Source organism: Bombina bombina, chromosome 1 (assembly GCF_027579735.1).
Source record: "Bombina bombina isolate aBomBom1 chromosome 1, aBomBom1.pri, whole genome shotgun sequence".
Lineage (NCBI taxonomy): Eukaryota > Metazoa > Chordata > Amphibia > Anura > Bombinatoridae > Bombina > Bombina bombina.
Genome location: NC_069499.1, coordinates 754,956,239 through 754,978,502, shown reverse-complemented (window position 1 = coordinate 754,978,502; position 22,264 = coordinate 754,956,239). Strand labels below are relative to the sequence as shown.

Below are 22,264 nucleotides of genomic sequence, written 5' to 3'. Positions count from 1 at the left end.
GGCTGGAGTAATTATGCCAGTTCCAGTTCTGGAACAGGGACTGGGGTTTTATTCAAATCTCTTCATTGTACCAAAGAAGGAGAATTCCTTCAAACCAGTTCTGGATCTAAAAATATTGAATAGTTATGTAAGGATACCAACATTCAAAATGGTAACTGTAAGGACTATCCTGCCTTTTGTTCAGCAAGGGCATTATATGTCTACAATAGATTTACAGGATGCATATCTGCATATTCCGATTCATCCAGATCACTATCAGTTTCTGAGATTCTCTTTCCTAGACAAGCATTGCCAGTTTGTGGCTCTGCCGTTTGGCCTAGCTACAGCTCCAAGAATTTTTACAAAGGTTCTCTGTGCCCTTCTGTCTGTAATCAGAGAACAGGGTATTGTGGTATTTCCTTATTTGGACGATATCTTGGTACTTGCTCAGTCTTCACATTTAGCAGAATCTCATACGAATCGACATGTGTTGTTTCTTCAACATCATGGTTGGAGGATCAATTTACCAAAAAGTTTATTGATTCCTCAGACACAGGTAACCTTTTTAGGTTTCCAGATAGATTCAGTGTCCATGACTCTATCTTTGACAGACAAGAGACGTCTAAAATTGATATCAGCTTGTCGAAACCTTCAGTCACAATCATTCCCTTCGGTAGCCTTATGCATGGAAATTCTAGGTCTTATGACTGCTGCATCGGACGCGATCCCCTTTGCTCATTTTCACATGCGGCCTCTTCAGCTCTGTATGCTGAACCAGTGGTGCAGGGATTACACAAAGATATCTCAATTAATATCTTTAAAACCGATTGTACGACACTCTCTGACGTGGTGGACAGATCACCATCGTTTAGTTCAGGGGGCTTCTTTTGTTCTTCCGACCTGGACTGTAATTTCAACAGATGCAAGTCTTACAGGTTGGGGAGCTGTGTCGGGGTCTCTGACAGCACAAGGGGTTTGGGAATCTCAGGAGGTGAGATTACCGATCAATATTTTGGAACTCCGTGCAATTTTCAGAGCTCTTCAGTCTTGGCCTCTTCTAAAGAGAGAATCGTTCATTTGTTTTCAGACAGACAATGTCACAACTGTGGCATACATCAATCATCAAGGAGGAACTCACAGTCCTCTGGCTATGAAAGAAGTATCTCGAATTCTGGTATGGGCGGAATCCAGCTCCTGTCTAGTTTCTGCGGTTCATATCCCAGGTATAGACAATTGGGAAGTGGATTATCTCAGTCGCCAAACGTTACATCCGGGCGAATGGTCTCTTCACCCAGAGGTATTTCTTCAGATTGTTCAAATGTGGGAACTTCCAGAAATAGATTTGATGGCCTCTCATCTAAACATGAAACTTCCCAGGTATCTGTCCAGATCCAGGGATCCTCAAGCGGTAGCAGTGGATGCATTGTCACTTCCTTGGAAGTATCATCCTGTCTATATCTTTCCGCCTCTAGTTCTTCTTCCAGGAGTAATCTCCAAGATTCTGAAGGAATGCTAGTTTGTTCTGCTGGTAGCTCCAGCATGGCCTCACAGGTTTTGGTATGCGGATCTTGTCCGGATGGCCTCTTGCCAACCGTGGACTCTTCCGTTAAGGCCAGACCTTCTGTCGCAAGGTCCTTTTTTCCATCAGGATCTCAAATCCTTAAATTTAAAGGTTTGGAGATTGAACGCTTGATTCTTAGTCAAAGAGGTTTCTCTGACTCTGTGATTAATACTATGTTACAGGCTCGTAAATCTGTATCTAGGGAGATATATTATAGAGTCTGGAAGACATTTCTCCAACATAGGTGTGTCCGGTCCACGGCGTCATCCTTACTTGTGGGATATTCTCTTCCCCAACAGGAAATGGCAAAGAGCCCAGCAAAGCTGGTCACATGATCCCTCCTAGGCTCCGCCTACCCCAGTCATTCTCTTTGCCGTTGTACAGGCAACATCTCCACGGAGATGGCTTAGAGTTTTTTAGTGTTTAACTGTAGTTTTTATTATTCAATCAAGAGTTTGTTATTTTAAAATAGTGCTGGTATGTACTATTTACTCTGAAACAGAAAAGAGATGAAGATTTCTGTTTGTAAGAGGAAAATGATTTTAGCAACCGTTACTAAAATCCATGGCTGTTCCACACAGGACTGTTGAGAGGAATTAACTTCAGTTGGGGGAACAGTGAGCAGTCTTTTGCTGCTTGAGGTATGACACATTCTAACAAGACGATGTAATGCTGGAAGCTGTCATTTTCCCTATGGGATCCGGTAAGCCATTTTTATTCAGACAGTAAATAAGGGCTTCACAAGGGCTTATTAAGACTGTAGACATTTTCTGGGCTAAATCGATTCATATATTACACATATTTAGCCTTGAGGAATCATTTAATCTGGGTATTTTGGTAAAATAATATCGGCAGGCACTGTTTTAGACACCTTATTCTTTAGGGGCTTTCCCTAATCATAGGCAGAGCCTCATTTTCGCGCCGGTATTGCGCAATTGTTTTTGAGAGGCATGACATGCAGTCGCATGTGTGAGGAGCTCTGATACATAGAAAAGACTTTCTGAAGGCGTCATTTGGTATCGTATTCCCCTTTGGGCTTGGTTGGGTCTCAGCAAAGCAGATACCAGGGACTGTAAAGGGGTTAAAGTTAAAAACGGCTCCGGTTCCGTTATTTTAAGGGTTAAAGCTTCCAAATTTGGTGTGCAATACTTTTAAGGCTTTAAGACACTGTGGTGAAATTTTGGTGAATTTTGAACAATTCCTTCATACTTTTTCGCAATTGCAGTAATAAAGTGTGTTCAGTTTAAAATTTAAAGTGACAGTAACGGTTTTATTTTAAAACGTTTTTTGTACTTTGTTATCAAGTTTATGCCTGTTTAACATGTCTGAACTACCAGATAGACTGTGTTCTGAATGTGGGGAAGCCAGGGTTCCTTCTCATTTAAATAAATGTGATTTATGTGACAATGAAAATGATGCCCAAGATGATTCCTCAAGTGAGGGGAGTAAGCATGGTACTGCATCATTCCCTCCTTCGTCTACACGAGTCTTGCCCACTCAGGAGGCCCCTAGTACATCTAGCGCGCCAATTCTCCTTACTATGCAACAATTAACGGCTGTAATGGATAATTCTATCAAAAACATTTTAGCCAAAATGCCCACTTATCAGCGTAAGCGCGACTGCTCTGTTTTAGATACTGAAGAGCATGAGGACGCTGATTATAATGGTTCTGAAATGCCCCTACACCAGTCTGAGGGGGCCAGGGAGGTTTTGTCTGAGGGAGAAATTTCAGATTCAGGGAAAATTTCTCAACAAGCTGAACTCGATGTGATTACATTTTAAATTTTAGTTGGAACATCTCCGCGCTCTGCTTAAGGAGGTATTATCCACTCTGGATGATTGTGAGAATTTGATCATCCCAGAGAAACTATGTAAAATGGACAAGTTCCTAGAGGTCCCGGGGCTCCCAGAAGCTTTTCCTATACCCAAGCGGGTGGCGGACATTGTAAATAAAGAATGGGAAAGGCCCGGTATACCTTTCGTCCCTCCCCCCATATTTAAAAAATTGTTTCCTATGGTCGACCCCAGAAAGGACTTATGGCAGACAGTCCCCAAGGTCGAGGGAGCGGTTTCTACTTTAAACAAACGCACCACTATACCCATAGAAGATAGTTGTGCTTTCAAAGATCCTATGGATAAAAAATTAGGTTTGCTTAAAAAGATGTTTGTTCAGCAGGGTTACCTTCTACAACCAATTTCATGCATTCTCCCTGTCACTACAGCCGCGTGTTTCTGGTTCGATGAGCTAGTAAAGGCGATCGATAGTGATTCTCCTCCTTATGAGGAGATTATGGACAGAATCCGTGCTCTCAAATTGGCTAATTCTTTCACCCTAGACGCCACTTTGCAATTGGCTAGGTTACCGGTAAAGAATTCTGGGTTTGCTATTGTGGCGCGCAGAGCGCTTTGGTTGAAATCTTGGTCAGCTGATGCGTCTTCCAAGAACAAACTCCTTAACATTCCTTTCAAGGGGAAAACGCTGTTTGGCCCTGACTTGAAAGAGATTATCTCTGATATCACTGGGGGTAAGGGCCACGCCCTTCCTCAGGATAGGTCTTTCAAGGCCAAAAATAAACCTAATTTTCGTCCCTTTCGTAGAAACGGACCAGCCCCAAGTGCTACGTCCTCTAAGCAAGAGGGTAATACTTCTCAAGCCAAGCCAGCCTGGAGACCAATGCAAGGCTGGAACAAGGGAAAGCAGGCCAAGAAACCTGCCACTGCTACCAAGACAGCATGAAATGTTGGCCCCCGATCCGGGACCGGATCTGGTGGGGGGCAGACTCTCTCTCTTCGCTCAGGCTTGGGCAAGAGATGTTCTGGATCCTTGGGCACTAGAAATAGTCTCCCAAGGTTATCTTCTGGAATTCAAGGGGCTTCCCCCAAGGGGGAGGTTCCACAGGTCTCAATTGTCTTCAGACCACATAAAAAGACAGGCATTCTTACATTGTGTAGAAGACCTGTTAAAAATGGGAGTGATTCATCCTGTTCCATTAGGAGAACAAGGGATGGGGTTCTACTCCAATCTGTTCATAGTTCCCAAAAAAGAGGGTACGTTCAGACCAATCTTAGATCTCAAGATCTTAAACAAGTTTCTCAAGGTTCCATCGTTCAAAATGGAAACCATTCTAACAATTCTTCCTTCCATCCAGGAAGGTCAATTCATGACCACGGTGGATTTAAAGGATGCGTATCTACATATTCCTATCCACAAGGAACATCATCGGTTCCTAAGGTTCGCATTCCTGGACAAACATTACCAGTTCGTGGCGCTTCCTTTCGGATTAGCCACTGCTCCAAGGATTTTCTCAAAGGTACTAGGGTCCCTTCTGGCGGTGCTAAGACCAAGGGGCATTGCTGTAGTACCTTACTTGGACGACATTCTGATTCAAGCGTCGTCCCTTCCTCAAGCAAAGGCTCACACGGACATAGTCCTGGCCTTTCTCAGATCTCACGGATGGAAAGTGAACGTGGAAAAGAGTTCTCTATCTCCGTCGACAAGAGTTCCCTTCTTGGGAACAATTATAGACTCCTTAGAAATGAGGATTTTTCTGACAGAGACCAGAAAAACAAAACTTCTAAACTCTTGTCGGATACTTCATTCCGTTCCTCTTCCTTCCATAGCGCAGTGCATGGAAGTGATAGGTTTGATGGTAGCGGCAATGGACATAGTTCCTTTTGCGCGCATTCATCTAAGACCATTACAACTGTGTATGCTCAGTCAGTGGAATGGGGACTATACAGACTTGTCTCCGAAGATAAAAGTAAATCAGAGGACCAGAGACTCACTCCGTTGGTGGCTGTCCCTGGACAACCTGTCACAAGGGGTGACCTCCCGCAGACCAGAGTGGGTCATTGTCACGACCGACGCCAGTCTGATGGGCTGGGGCGCGGTCTGGGGATCCCTGAAAGCTCAGGGTCTTTGGTCTCGGGAAGAATCTCTTCTACCGATAAATATTCTGGAACTGAGAGCGATATTCAATGCTCTCAAGGCTTGGCCTCAGCTAGCGAGGGCCAAGTTCATACGGTTTCAATCAGACAACATGACGACTGTTGCGTACATCAACCATCAGGGGGGAACAAGGAGTTCCCTGGCGATGGAAGAAGTGACCAGAATCATTCAATGGGCGGAGACTCGCTCCTGCCACCTGTCTGCAATCCACATTCCAGGAGTGGAAAATTGGGAAGCGGATTTTCTGAGTCGTCAGACATTGCATCCGGGGGAGTGGGAACTCCATCCGGAAATCTTTGCCCAAATCACTCAACTGTGGGGCATTCCAGACATGGATCTGATGGCCTCTCGTCAAAACTTCAAGGTTCCTTGCTACGGGTCCAGATCCAGGGATCCTAAGGCGACGCTAGTAGATGCACTAGTAGCACCTTGGACCTTCAAACTAGCCTATGTATTCCCGCCGTTTCCTCTCATCCCCAGGCTGGTAGCCAGGATCAATCAGGAGAGGGCGTCGGTGATCTTGATAGCTCCTGCGTGGCCACGCAGGACTTGGTATGCAGATCTGGTGAATATGTCATCGGCTCCACCATGGAAGCTACCTTTGAGACGAGACCTTCTTGTTCAAGGTCCGTTCGAACATCCGAATCTGGTCCCGCTCCAGCTGACTGCTTGGAGATTGAACGCTTGATCTTATCAAAGCGAGGGTTCTCAGATTCTGTTATTGATACTCTTGTTCAGGCCAGAAAGCCTGTAACTAGAAAAATTTACCACAAAATTTGGAAAAAATATATCTGTTGGTGTGAATCTAAAGGATTCCCTTGGGACAAGGTTAAGATTCCTAAGTGTCTATCCTTCCTTCGAGAAGGATTGGAAAAAGGATTATCTGCAAGTTCCTTGATGGGACAGATTTCTGCCTTGTCTGTGTTACTTCACAAAAAGCTGGCAGCTGTGCCAGATGTTCAAGCCTTTGTTCAGGCTCTGGTTAGAATCAAGCCTGTTTACAAACCTTTGACTCCTCCTTGGAGTCTCAACTTAGTTCTTTCAGTTCTTCAGGGGGTTCCGTTTGAACCCTTACATTCCGTTGATATTAAGTTATTATCTTGGAAAGTTTTGTTTTTGGTTGCAATTTCTTCTGCTAGAAGAGTTTCAGAATTATCTGCTCTGCAGTGTTCTCCTCCTTATCTGGTGTTCCATGCAGATAAGGTGGTTTTACGTACTAACCTGGTTTTCTTCCAAAAGTTGTTTCTAACAAAAACATTAACCAGGAGATAGTCGTGCCTTCTCTGTGTCCGAAACCAGTTTCGAAGAAGGAACGTTTGTTGCACAATTTGGATGTTGTTCGCGCTCTAAAATTCTATTTAGATGCTACAAAGGATTTTAGACAAACATCTTCCTTGTTTGTTGTTTATTTTGGTAAAAGGAGAGGTCAAAAAGCAACTTCTACCTCTCTCTCTTTTTGGATTAAAAGCATCATCAGATTGGCTTACGAGACTGCCGGACGGCAGCCTCCTGAAAGGATCACAGCTCCTTCCACTAGGGCTGTGGCTTCCACATGGGCCTTCAAGAACGAGGCTTCTGTTGATCAGATATGTAGGGCAGCGACTTGGTCTTCACTGCACTCTTTTACCAAATTTTACAAGTTTGATACTTTTGCTTCTTCTGAGGCTATTTTTGGGAGAAAGGTTTTGCAAGCCGTGGTGCCTTCCATTTAGGTGACCTGATTTGCTCCCTCCCTTCATCCGTGTCCTAAAGCTTTGGTATTGGTTCCCACAAGTAAGGATGACGCCGTGGACCGGACACACCTATGTTGGAGAAAACAGAATTTATGTTTACCTGATAAATTACTTTCTCCAACGGTGTGTCCGGTCCACGGCCCGCCCTGGTTTTTTAATCAGGTCTGATAATTTTTTTTTTCTTTAACTACAGTCACCACGGTATCATATGGTTTCTCCTATGCAAATATTCCTCCTTAACGTCGGTCGAATGACTGGGGTAGGCGGAGCCTAGGAGGGATCATGTGACCAGCTTTGCTGGCTCTTTGCCATTTCCTGTTGGGGAAGAGAATATCCCACAAGTAAGGATGACGCCGTGGACCGGACACACCGTTGGAGAAAGTAATTTATCAGGTAAACATAAATTCTGTTTTCAAGGGGAAAACGCTGTTTGGCCCTGACTTGAAAGAGATTATCTCTGATATCACTGGGGGTAAGGGCCACGCCCTTCCTCAGGATAGGTCTTTCAAGGCCAAAAATAAACCTAATTTTCGTCCCTTTCGTAGAAACGGACCAGCCCCAAGTGCTACGTCCTCTAAGCAAGAGGGTAATACTTCTCAAGCCAAGCCAGCCTGGAGACCAATGCAAGGCTGGAACAAGGGAAAGCAGGCCAAGAAACCTGCCACTGCTACCAAGACAGCATGAAATGTTGGCCCCCGATCCGGGACCGGATCTGGTGGGGGGCAGACTCTCTCTCTTCGCTCAGGCTTGGGCAAGAGATGTTCTGGATCCTTGGGCACTAGAAATAGTCTCCCAAGGTTATCTTCTGGAATTCAAGGGGCTTCCCCCAAGGGGGAGGTTCCACAGGTCTCAGTTGTCTTCAGACCACATAAAAAGACAGGCATTCTTACATTGTGTAGAAGACCTGTTAAAAATGGGAGTGATTCATCCTGTTCCATTAGGAGAACAAGGGATGGGGTTCTACTCCAATCTGTTCATAGTTCCCAAAAAAGAGGGAACGTTCAGACCAATCTTAGATCTCAAGATCTTAAACAAGTTTCTCAAGGTTCCATCGTTCAAAATGGAAACCATTCTAACAATTCTTCCTTCCATCCAGGAAGGTCAATTCATGACCACGGTGGATTTAAAGGATGCGTATCTACATATTCCTATCCACAAGGAACATCATCGGTTCCTAAGGTTCGCATTCCTGGACAAGCATTACCAGTTCGTGGCGCTTCCTTTCGGATTAGCCACTGCTCCAAGGATTTTCACAAAGGTACTAGGGTCCCTTCTAGCGGTGCTAAGACCAAGGGGCATTGCAGTAGTACCTTACTTGGACGACATTCTGATTCAAGCGTCGTCCCTTCCTCAAGCAAAGGCTCACACGGACATAGTCCTGGCCTTTCTCAGATCTCACGGATGGAAAGTGAACGTGGAAAAGAGTTCTCTATCTCCGTCGACAAGGGTTCCCTTCTTGGGAACAATAATAGACTCCTTAGAAATGAGGATTTTTCTGACAGAGGCCAGAAAAACAAAACTTCTAAACTCTTGTCGAACACTTCATTCCGTTCCTCTTCCTTCCATAGCGCAGTGCATGGAAGTAATAGGTTTGATGGTAGCGGCAATGGACATAGTTCCTTTTGCGCGCATTCATCTAAGACCGTTACAACTGTGCATGCTCAGTCAGTGGAATGGGGACTATACAGGCTTGTCTCCGACGATACAAGTAAATCAGAGGACCAGAGATTCACTCCGTTGGTGGCTGTCCCTGGACAACCTGTCACAGGGGATGAGCTTCCGCAGACCAGAGTGGGTCATTGTCACGACCGACGCCAGTCTGATGGGCTGGGGCGCGGTATGGGGACTCCTGAAAGCTCAGGGTCTTTGGTCTCGGGAAGAATCTCTTCTACCGATAAACATTCTGGAACTGAGAGCGATACTCAATGCTCTCAAGGCTTGGCCTCAGCTAGCAAAGGCCAAGTTCATACGGTTTCAATCAGACAACATGACGACTGTTGCGTACATCAACCATCAGGGGGGAACAAGGAGTTCCCTGGCGATGGAAGAAGTGACCAAAATCATTCAAGGGGCGGAGACTCACTCCTGCCACTTGTCTGCAATCCACATCCCAGGAGTGGAAAATTGGGAAGCGGATTTTCTGAGTCGTCAGACCTTACATCCGGGGGAGTGGGAACTCCATCCGGAAATCTTTGCCCAAATTACTCAACTGTGGGGCATTCCAGACATGGATCTGATGGCCTCTCGTCAGAACTTCAAGGTTCCTTGCTACGGGTCCAGATCCAGGGATCCCAAGGCGACTCTAGTAGATGCACTAGTAGCACCTTGGACCTTCAAACTAGCTTATGTATTCCCGCCGTTTCCTCTCATCCCCAGGCTGGTAGCCAGGATCAATCAGGAGAGGGCATCGGTGAGCTTGATAGCTCCTGCGTGGCCACGCAGGACTTGGTATGCAGACCTGGTGAATATGTCATCGGCTCCACCATGGAAGCTACCTTTGAGGCGAGACCTTCTTGTTCAAGGTCCGTTCGAACATCCGAATCTGGTCTCACTCCAACTGACTGCTTGGAGATTGAACGCTTGATCTTATCAAAGCGAGGGTTCTCAGATTCTGTTATTGATACTCTTGTTCAGGCCAGAAAGCCTGTAACTAGAAAAATTTACCACAAAATATGGAAAAAATATATCTGTTGGAGTGAATCTAAAGGATTCCCTTGGGACAAGGTAAAAATTCCTAAGATTCTATCCTTTCTTCAAGAAGGATTGGAGAAAGGATTATCTGCTAGTTCCTTGAAGGGACAGATTTCTGCCTTGTCTGTGTTACTTCATAAAAAGCTGGCAGCTGTGCCAGATGTTCAAGCCTTTGTTCAGGCTCTGGTTAGAATCAAGCCTGTTTACAAACCTTTGACTCCTCCTTGGAGTCTCAATTTAGTTCTTTCAGTTCTTCAGGGGGTTCCGTTTGAACCCTTACATTCCGTTGATATTAAGTTATTATCTTGGATAGTTTTGTTTTTGGTTGCAATTTCTTCTGCTAGAAGAGTTTCAGAATTATCTGCTCTGCAGTGTTCTCCTCCTTATCTGGTGTTCCATGCAGATAAGGTGGTTTTACGTACTAAACCTGGTTTTCTTCCGAAAGTTGTTTCTAACAAAAACATTAACCAGGAGATAGTCGTGCCTTCTTTGTGTCCGAATCCAGTTTCAAAGAAGGAACGTTTGTTGCACAATTTGGATGTTGTTCGCGCTCTAAAATTCTATTTAGATGCTACAAGGGATTTTAGACAAACATCTTCCTTGTTTGTTGTTTATTCTGGTAAAATGAGAGGTCAAAAAGCAACTTCTACCTCTCTCTCTTTTTGGATTAAAAGCATCATCAGATTGGCTTATGAGACTGCCGGACGGCAGCCTCCTGAAAGAATCACAGCTCATTCCACTAGGGCTGTGGCTTCCACATGGGCCTTCAAGAACGAGGCTTCTGTTGATCAGATATGTAAAGCAGCGACTTGGTCTTCACTGCACACGTTTACCAAATTTTACAAGTTTGATACTTTTGCTTCTTCTGAGGCTATTTTTGGGAGAAAGGTTTTGCAAGCCGTGGTGCCTTCCATTTAGGTGACCTGATTTGCTCCCTCCCTTCATCCGTGTCCTAAAGCTTTGGTATTGGTTCCCACAAGTAAGGATGACGCCGTGGACCGGACACACCTATGTTGGAGAAAACAGAATTTATGTTTACCTGATAAATTACTTTCTCCAACGGTGTGTCCGGTCCACGGCCCGCCCTGGTTTTTTAATCAGGTCTGATAATTTATTTTCTTTAACTACAGTCACCACGGTATCATATGGTTTCTCCTATGCAAATATTCCTCCTTAACGTCGGTCGAATGACTGGGGTAGGCGGAGCCTAGGAGGGATCATGTGACCAGCTTTGCTGGGCTCTTTGCCATTTCCTGTTGGGGAAGAGAATATCCCACAAGTAAGGATGACGCCGTGGACCGGACACACCGTTGGAGAAAGTAATTTATCAGGTAAACATAAATTCTGTTTCTTTCATGTAATTGGCAAGAGTCCATGAGCTAGTGACGTATGGGATATACATTCTTACCAGGAGGGGCAAAGTTTCCCAAACCTCAAAATGCCTATAAATACACCCCTTACCACTCCCACAATTCAGTTTTACAAACTTTGCCTCCCATGGAGGTGGTGAAGTAAGTTTGTGCTAGATTCTACGTTGATATGCGCTTCACAGCAGGCTGAAGCCCAGTTTTCCTCTCAGAGTGCAGTGAATGTCAGAGGGATGTGAAGGGAGTATTCCCTATTGAATTCCATGGTCTTCCTCTAGGGGATCTATTTCATAGGTTCTCTGTTATCGGTCGTAGAGATTTCTTCTCCTACCTCCCTTTTCAGATCGACGATATACTCTTATATACCATTACCTCTACTGATTCTCGTTTCAGTACTGGTTTGGCTATCTGTTTTATGTAGATGAGTGTCTTTGGGTAAGTAAGTCTTATTTTTATTTATGACACTCAGCTATGGTTTGGCACTTTATATGTAAAGTTCTAAATATATGTTTTATACTATATTTGCCATGATTCAGGTCAATCAGTTTATTTAACTTCTTTCAGACTGTCAGTTTCATTTTTTGGGAAAATGCATATGAATAAATATTTTTCTTACCTAAAATTTTCATTGAATTTTCTCCTCTAAATTGCGGGCTGTTAGGCTCGCGGGTGCAAAAAATGCTAGAATTTATTGAGTCATTTTTGGCGCGAGATTGACGTTTGTCTGACGTCAATGTCGTCATTTCCGGCGTCTTAGTTGACGCCGGAAGTTTTCACATAGTTTCGTCATTTTTTACTCTCGTGTTTGTTAGACTTTTTTGGGCCAAAAAATATGTGGGCGTCATACTTGGTGCCAGATTTTTTACAACTTTTTAGTTGCTTCTGGTTTCTAGAGGCTTGTTCTGTTTGCATTTTTTCCCATTCCTGAAACTGTCATTTAAGGAATTTGATAATTTTGCTTTATATGTTGCTTTTTCTATTACATATTGCAAGATGTCACAACCTGACCCTGGATCAGAATCTACTTCTGGAAAGACGCTGCCTGATGTCGGTTCTACCAAACCTAAGTGCATTTGTTGTAAACTTATGCTAACTGTTCCTCCGGCTGTAGTTTGTGTTAGTTGTCACGATAAACTATCAAACGCAGATAATGTTTCCATTAGTAATAATCCATTACCTGTTGTTGCTCCGTCAACATCTAATGTTCAGGATGTTCCTGTTAATGTAAAATAATTTGTTTCTAATTCTATTCGGAAGGCTCTGTCTGTTATACCTCCTTCTAGTAAACGTAAAAGGTTTTTTAAAACTTCTCATAAATCAGATGAATTTTTAAATGACCGCCATCATTCTGACTTATCTATCTCTGATGAGGATCTATCTGGATCAGAAGATTCTGCCTCAGATATTGACACTGATAAATCTTCATATTTGTTTAAGATGGAGTTTATTCGTTCTTTACTGAAAGAAGTGTTGATTGCATTAGATATGGAGGAGTCTAGTCCTCTTGATATTAAAACTAGTAAGCGTTTAAATTCGGTTTTTAAACCTCATGTAGTTATTCCAGAAGTTTTTCCAGTTCCTGATGCTATTTCAGATGTAATTTCTAGGGAATGGAATAGTCTGGGTACTTCATTTACTCCTTCTCCAAGGTTTAAAAAATTGTACCCTTTGACGTCTGATAGATTAGAGTTTTGGGAGAAAATCCCCAAAGTTGATGGGGCTATTTCTACTCTTGCTAAACGTACTACTATTCCTACGGCAGATAGTACTTCTTTTAAGGATCCTTTAGATAGGAAGCTTGAATCATTTCTAAGGAAGGCTTATTTATGTTCAGGTAATCTTCTTAGGCCTGCTATTTCTTTGGCTGATGTTGCTGCAGCTTCCACTTTCTGGTTGGAGGCTTTAGCACAACAAGTGTCGGACCATGATGCTTATAGCATTGTTAAACTTTTTCAACATGCTAATAACTTTGTTTGTGATGCCATTTTTGATATCATTAGGATTGATGTCAGGTATATGTCTTTAGCTATTTTAGCTAGAAGAGCTTTATGGCTTAAATCTTGGAATGCAGATATGACTTCTAAGTCAACGTTGCTTTCTCTTTCTTTCCAAGGTAATAAGTTATTTGGTTCTCAGTTGGATTCTATCATTTCAACTGTCACTGGGGGGAAAGGAGCTTTTCTTTCATGTAATTAGCAAGAGTCCATGAGCTAGTGACGTATGGGATATACATTCCTACCAGGAGGGGCAAAGTTTCCCAAACCTCAAAATGCCTATAAATACACCCCTCACCATACCCACAAATCAGTTTTTACAAACTTTGCCTCCTATGGAGGTGGTGAAGTAAGTTTGTGCTAGATTCTACGTTATGCGCTCCGCAGCAGGTTGGAGCCCGGTTTTCCTCTCAGCGTGCAGTGAATGTCAGAGGGATGTGAGGAGAGTATTGCCTATTTGAATTCAATGATCTCCTTCTACGGGGTCTATTTCATAGGTTCTCTGTTATCGGTCGTAGAGATTCATCTCTTACCTCCCTTTTCAGATCGACGATATACTCTTATATATACCATTACCTCTGCTGATTTTCGTTTCAGTACTGGTTTGGCTTTCTACAACATGTAGATGAGTGTCCTGGGGTAAGTAAATCTTATTTTCTGTGACACTCTAAGCTATGGTTGGGCACTTTTTTATAAAGTTCTAAATATATGTATTCAAACATTTATTTGCCTTGACTCAGGCTGTTCAACATTCCTTATTTCAGACAGTCAGTTTCATATTTGGGATAATGCATATGAATAAATCAATTTTTTTCTTACCTTAAAATTTGACTTTTTCCCTGTGGGCTGTTAGGCTCGCGGGGGCTGAAAATGCTTCATTTTATTGCGTCATTCTTTTTTGGCGCAAATTTTTTTTCTTCTGTTTCCGGCGTCATATGTGTCGCCGGAAGTTGCGTCATTTTTTACGTTCTTTTGCGCCAAAAGTGTCGGCGTTCCGGATGTGGCGTCATTTTGGCGCCAAAAGCATTTAGGCGCCAAATAATGTGGGCGTCATTTTTGGCGCTAAAAAAAAAATATGGGCGTCACTATTGTCTCCACATTATTTAAGTCTAATTTTTTATTGCTTCTGGTTGCTAGAAGCTTGTTCACTGGCATTTTTTTCCCATTCCTGAAACTGTCATTTAAGGAATTTGATCAATTTTGCTTTATATGTTGTTTTTTCTATTACATATTGCAAGATGTCCCACGTTGAAACTGAGTCAGAAGATACTTCTGGAAAATCGCTGCCTGGGGCTGGAGCTACCAAAGCTAAGTGTATCTACTGTAAACTTATGGTATCTGTTCCTCCAGCTGTTGTTTGTACTGTTTTGTCATGACAAACTGTTAATGCAGATAATATTTCCTTTAGTACTGTTACATTACCTGTTGCTGTTCTGTCAACATCTAATACTCAGAGTGTTCCTGATAACATAAGAGATTTTGTTTCTAAATCCATTAAGAAGGCTATGTCTGTTATTCCTCCTTCTAGTAAACGTAAAAAGTCTTTTAAAACTTCTCATTTTTCAGATGAATTTTTAAATGAACATCATCATTCTGATTCTGATAATGGTTCTTCTGGTTCAGAGGATTCTGTTTCAGAGGTTGATGCTGAAATTTATTCGTTCTTTACTTAAAGAAGTCCTAATTGCATTAGAAATTGAGGATTCTGGTCCTCTTGATACTAAATCTAAACGTTTAGATAAGGTTTTAAATCCCTAAAGTTGATGGGGCTTAAGCGTACTACTATTCCTACGGCAGATGGTACTTCCTTAAGGATCCTTTAGATAGGAAAATTGAATCCTTACTAAGAAAACTTACTTGTGTTCAGGTAATCTTCTTTGACCTGCTATATCTTTAGCGGATGTTGCTGCAGCTTCATCTTTTGGTTAGAAGCTTTAGCGCAACAAGTAACAGATCATAATTCTCATAGCATTTTTTTCTTCAACATGCTAATAATTTTATTTGTAATGCCATCTTTGATATCATTAGAGTTGATGTCAGGTATATGTCTCTAGCTATTTTAGCTGGAAGAGATTTATGGCTTAAGACTTGGAATGCTGATATGTCTTCTAAGTCTACTCTGCTTTCCCTTTCCTTCCAGGGTAATAATCATTTTTGTTCCTTTCGTCACAACAAGGAACAAAAACCTGATCCTTCATCCTCAGGAGCGGTATCCGTTTGGAAACCATCTCCAGTCTGGAATAAATCCAAGCCTTTTAGAAAACCAAAGCCAGCTCCCAAGTCCACATGAAGGTGCGGCCCTCATTCCAGCTCAGCTGGTAGGGGGCAGATTACGTATGGAACGCTTGATTCTTAGTCAAAGAGGTTTCTCTGACTTTGTGATTAATACTATGTTACAGGCTCGTAAATCTGTATCTAGGGAGATATATTATAGAGTCTGGAAGACTTATATTTCTTGGTGTCTTTCTCATTATTTTTCCTGGCATTCTTTTAGAATTCCAAGAATTTTACAATTTCTTCAGGATGGTTTGGATAAAGGTTTGTCTGCAAGTTCCTTGACAGGACAAATCTCTGCTCTTTCTGTTCTTTTTCACAGAAAGATTGCTAATCTTCCTGATATTTATTGTTGTGTACAAGCTTTGGTTCGTATAAAACCTGTCAATAAGTCAATTTCTCCTCCTTGGAGTTTGAATTTGGTTCTGGGGGCTCTTCAAGCTCCTCCGTTTGAACCTATGCATTCGTTGGACATCAAATTACTTTCTTGGAAAGTTTTGTTCCTTTTGGCTATCTCTTCTGCTAGAAGAGTTTCTGAATTATCTGCTCTTTCTTGTGAGTCTCCTTTTCTGATTTTTCATCAGGATAAGGCGTGTTGCAAACTTCTTTTAGATTTTTACCTAAGGTTGTGAATTCTAACAACATTAGTAGAGAAATTGTGGTTCCTTCATTGTGTCCTAATCCTAAGAATTCTAAGGATTGATTATTGCATTCTTTGGATGTTGTTAGAGCTTTGAAATATTATGTTGAAGCTACTAAGAATTTCCGAAAGACTTCTAGTCTATTTGTTATCTTTTCCGGTTCTAGGAAAGGTCAGAAGGCCTCTGCCATTTCTTTGGCATCTTGGTTGAAATCTTTAATTCATCATGCTTATGTCGAGTTGGGTAAAACTCCGCCTCAAAGGATTACAGCTCATTCTACTAGGTCAGTTTAAACTTCCTGGGTGTTTAGGAATGAAGCTTCGGTTGATCAGATTTGCAAAGCAGCAACTTGGTCTTCTTTGTATACTTTTACTAAATTCTACCATTTTGATGTGTTTTCTTCTTCTGAAGCTGTTTTTGGTTGAAAAGTACTTCAGGCAGCTGTTTCAGTTTGAATCTTCTGCTTATAATTTAAACTTTATTTTGGGTGTGGATTATTTTTCAGCGGAATTGGCTGTCTTTATTTTATCCCTCCCTCTCTAGTGACTCTTGCGTGGAAGATCCACATCTTGGGTAGTCATTATCCCATACGTCACTAGCTCATGGATTCTTGCTAATTACATGAAAGAAACATAATTTATGTAAGAACTTACCTGATAAATTCATTTCTTTCATATTAGCAAGCGTCCATGAGGCCCACCCTTTTTTGTGGTGGTTATGATTTTTTTGTATAAAGCTCAATTATTCCAATTCCTTATTTTTAATGCTTTCGCACTTTTTTCTTATCACCCCACTTCTTGGCTATTCGTTAAACTGATTTGTGGGTGTGGTGAGGGGTGTATTTATAGGCATTTTGAGGTTTGGGAAACTTTGCCCCTCCTGGTAGGAATGTATATCCCATACGTCACTAGCTCATGGACTCTTGCTAATATGAAAGAAATTAATTTATCAGGTAAGTTCTTACATAAATTATGTTTCTTTCATGTAATTAGCAAGAGTCCATGAGCTAGTGACGTATGGGATATACATTCCTACCAGGAGGGGCAAAGTTTCCCAAAACTTAAAATGCCTATAAATACACCCCTCACCACACCCACAATTCAGTTTTACAAACTTTGCCTCCTATGGAGGTGGTGAAGTAAGTTTGTGCTAGATTCTACGTTGATATGCGCTCCGCAGCAGGTTGGAGCCCGGTTTTCCTCTCAGCGTGCAGTGAATGTCAGAGGGATGTGAGGAGAGTATTGCCTATTTTGAATGCAGTGATCTCCTTCTACGGGGTCTATTTCATAGGTTCTCTGTTATCGGTCGTAGAGATTCATCTCTTACCTCCCTTTTCAGATCAACGATATACTCTTATTTATATACCATTACCTCTGATGATTTTCGTTTCAGTACTGGTTTGGCTTTCTACAAACATGTAGATGAGTGTCCTGGGGTAAGTAAGTCTTATTTTCTGTGACACTCTAAGCTATGGTTGGGCACTTTGTTTATAAAGTTCTAAATATATGTATTCAAACATTTATTTGCCTTGACTCAGGATGTTCAACATTCCTTATTTTCAGACAGTCACTTTCATATTTGGGATAATGCACTTGAATCAATTATTTTTCTTACCTTAAAAATTTGACTTTTTTTCCCTGTGGGCTGTTAGGCTCGCGGGGGCTGAAAATGCTTCATTTTATTGCGTCATTCTTGGCGCGGACTTTTTTGGCGCAAAAAATCTTTTCTGTTTCCGGCGTCATACGTGTCGCCGGAAGTTGCGTCATATTTTGACGTTCTTTTGCACCAAAGATGTCGGCGTTCCGGATGTGGCGTCATTTTTTGGCGCCAAAAAGCATTTAGGCGCCAAATAATGTGGGTGTCTTATTTGGCGCTAAAAAATATGGGCGTCGCTTTTGTCTCCACATTATTTAAGTCTCATTTTTTCTTTGCTTCTGGTTGCTAGAAGCTTGTTCATTGGCATTTTTTCCCATTCCTGAAACTGTCTGTCATTTAAGGAATTTGATCAATTTTGCTTTATATGTTGTTTTTTCTCTTACATATTGCAAGATGTCTCACGTTGCATCTGAGTCAGAAGATACTTCAGGAAAATCGCTGTCTGGTGCTGGAACTACCAAAGCTAAGTGTATCTGCTGTAAACTTTTGGTAGCTATTCCTCCAGCTGTTTGTATTAATTGTCATGACAAACTTGTTAATGCAGATAATATTTCCTTATGTACCATTACCTGTTGCAGTTCCATCAACATCTAATGTTCAGAATGTTCCTGATAACATAAGAGATTTTGTTTCTGAATCCATCAAGAAGGCTATGTCTGTTATTCCTCCTTCTAGTAAACATAAAAAATCTTTTAAAACTTCTCTTTATACAGATGAATTTTTAAATGAACATCATCATTCTGATTCGGATGACTCTTCTGGTTCAGAGGATTCTGTCTCAGAGATTGATGCTGATAAATCTTCATATTTATTTAAAATGGAATTTATTCGTTCTTTACTTAAAGAAGTACTAATTGCTTTAGAAATTGAGGATTCTGGTCCTCTTGATACTAATTCTAAACGTTTAGATAAGGTCTTTAAATCTCCTGTGGTTATTCCAGAAGTTTTTCCTGTTCCTAGTGCTATTTCTGAAGTAATTTCCAGAGAATGGGATAAATTGGGTAATTCATTTACTCCTTCTAAACGTTTTAAGCAATTATATCCTGTGCCGTCTGACAGATTAGAATTTTGGGACAAAATCCCTAGAGTTGATGGGGCTATTTCTACCCTTGCTAAACGTACTACTATTCCTACGTCAGATGGTACTTCGTTTAAGGATCCTTTAGATAGGAAAATTGAATCCTTTCTAAGAAAAGCTTATCTGTGTTCAGGTAATCTTCTTAGACCTGCTATATCATTGGCTGATGTTGCTGCAGCTTCAACTTTTTGGTTGGAAACTTTAGCGCAACAAGTAACAGATCATGATTCTCATAATATTATTATTCTTCTTCAACATGCTAATAATTTTATCTGTGATGCCATTTTTGATATTATCAGAGTTGATGTCAGGTTTATGTCTCTAGCTATTTTAGCTAGAAGAGCTTTATGGCTTAAAACTTGGAATGCTGATATGGCTTCTAAATCAACTCTACTTTCCATTTCTTTCCAGGGTAACAAATTATTTGGTTCTCAGTTGGATTCTATTATCTCAACTGTTACTGGTGGGAAAGGAACTTTTTTACCACAGGATAAAAAAATCTAAGGGTAAAAACAGGGCTAATAATCGTTTTTCTTCCTTTCGTTTCAACAAAGAACAAAAGCCTGATCCTTCATCCTCAGGAGCAGTTTCAGTTTGGAAACCATCTCCAGTCTGGAATAAATCCAAGCCTTCTAGAAAAGCAAAGCCAGCTTCTAAGTCCACATGAAGGTGCGGCCCTCATTCCAGCTCAGCTGGTAGGGGGCAGGTTACGTTTTTTCAAAGAAATTTGGATCAATTCTGTTCACAATCTTTGGATTCAGAACATTGTTTCAGAAGGGTACAGAATTGGTTTCAAGATGAGACCTCCTGCAAAGAGATTTTTTCTTTCCCGTGTCCCAGTAAATCCAGTGAAAGCTCAAGCATTTCTGAATTGTTTCAGATCTAGAGTTGGCTGGAGTACTTATGCCAGTTCCAGTTCTGGAACAGGGGATGGGGTTTTATTCAAATCTCTTCATTGTACCAAAGAAGGAGAATTCCTTCAGACCATTTCTGGATCTAAAAATATTGAATCGTTATGTAAGGATACCAACGTTCAAAATGGTAACTGTAAGGACTATCTTGCCTTTTGTTCAGCAAGGGCATTATATGTCCACAATAGATTTACAGGATGCATATCTGCATATTCCGATTCATCCAGATCATTATCAGTTCCTGAGATTCTCTTTTCTGGACAAGCATTACCAGTTTGTGGCTCTGCCGTTTGGCCTAGCTACAGCTCCAAGAATTTTTTCAAAGGTTCTCGGTGCCCTTCTGTCTGTAATCAGAGAACAGGGTATTGTGGTATTTCCTTATTTGGACGATATCTTGGTACTTGCTCAGTCTTTACATTTAGCAGAATCTCATACGAATCGACTTGTGTTGTTTCTTTAAGACCATGGTTGGAGTATCAATTCACTAAAAAATTCATTTATTCCTCAGACAAGGGTAACCTTTCTGGGTTTCCAGATAGATTCAGTGTCCATGACTCTGTCTTTGACAGACAAGAGACGTCTAAAATTGATTTCAGCTTGTCGAAACCTTCAGTCACAATCATTCCCTTCGGTAGCCTTATGCATGGAAATTCTAGGTCTTATGACTGCTGCATTGGACGCGATCCCCATTGCTCGTTTTCACATGCGACCTCTTCAGCTCTGTATGCTGAATCAATGGTGCAGGGATTACACAAAGATATCTCAATTAATATCTTTAAAACCGATTGTACGACACTCTCTAACGTGGTGGACAGATCACCATCGTTTAATTCAGGGGGCTTCTTTTGTGCTTCCGACCTGGACTGTAATTTCAGATGCAAGTCTCACAGGTTGGGGAGCTGTGTGGGGATCTCTGACGGCACAAGGAGTTTGGGAATCTCAGGAGGTGAGATTACCGATCAATATTTTGGAACTCCGTGCAATTTTCAGAGCTCTTCAGTCTTGGCCTCTTCTGAAGAGAGAATCGTTCATTTGTTTTCAGACAGACAATGTCACAACTGTGGCATACATCAATCATCAAGGAGGGACTCACAGTCCTCTGGCTATGAAAGAAGTAACTCGAATTCTGGTTTGGACGGAATCCAGCTCCTGTCTAATCTCTGCGGTTCATATCCCAGGTATAGACAATTGGGAAGCGGATTATATCAGTCGCCAAACGTTGCATCCGGGCGAATGGTCTCTTCACCCAGAGGTATTTCTTCAGATTGTTCAAATGTGGGAGCTTCCAGAAATAGATCTGATGGCGTCTCATCTAAACAAGAAACTTCCCAGGTATCTGTCCAGATCCCGGGATCCTCAGGCGGAAGCAGTGGATGCATTATCACTTCCTTGGAAGTATCATCCTGCCTATATCTTTCCGCCTCTAGTTCTTCTTCCAAGAGTAATCTCCAAGATTCTGAAGGAATGCTCGTTTGTTCTGCTGATAGCTCCGGCATGGCCTCACAGGTTTTGGTATGCGGATCTTGTCCGGATGGCCTCTTGCCATCCGTGGACTCTTCCGCTAAGACCAGACCTTCTGTCGCAAGGTCCTTTTTTCCATCAGGATCTCAAATCCTTAAATTTAAAGGTATGGAGATTGAACGCTTGATTCTTGGTCAAAGAGGTTTCTCTGACTCTGTGATTAATACTATGTTACAGGCTCGTAAATCTGTATCCAGAGAGATATATTATAGAGTCTGGAAGACTTATATTTCTTGGTGTCTTTCTCATCATTTTTCTTGGCATTCTTTTAGAATTCCGAGAATTTTACAGTTTCTTCAGGATGGTTTAGATAAAGGTTTATCCGCAAGTTCTTTGAAAGGACAAATCTCTGCTCTTTCTGTTCTTTTTCACAGAAAGATTGCTAATCTTCCTGATATTCATTGTTTTGTACAAGCTTTGGTTCGTATAAAACCTGTCATTAAGTCAATTTCTCCTCCTTGGAGTTTGAATTTGGTTCTGGGGGCTCTTCAAGCTCCTCTGTTTGAACCTATGCATTCATTGGACATTAAATTACTTTCTTGGAAAGTTTTGTTCCTTTTGGCGATCTCTTCTGCCAGAAGAGTCTCTGAATTATCTGCTCTTTCTTGTGAGTCTCCTTTTCTGATTTTTCATCAGGATAAGGCAGTGTTGCGAACTTCTTTTGAATTTTTACCTAAAGTTGTGAATTCCAACAACATTAGTAGAGAAATTGTGGTTCCTTCATTATGTCCTAATCCTAAGAATTCTAAGGAGAAATCGTTGCATTCTTTGGATGTTGTTAGAGCTTTGAAATATTATGTTGAAGCTACTAAGTCTTTCCGAAAGACTTCTAGTCTATTTGTTATCTTTTCCGGTTCTAGAAAAGGCCAGAAAGCTTCTGCCATTTCTTTGGCATCTTGGTTGAAATC

The 22,264-nt window shown here is 41.6% G+C and overlaps 1 protein-coding gene across 2 annotated transcripts in view; it reads left to right on the top strand.

Annotated features, from left to right (window-relative positions):
- AMMECR1 (AMMECR nuclear protein 1) overlaps positions 1-22,264 on the top strand; it is a 675,476-nt gene that overhangs the window by 566,996 nt on the left and 86,216 nt on the right. The gene's annotated exons all lie outside the window — the stretch shown is intronic.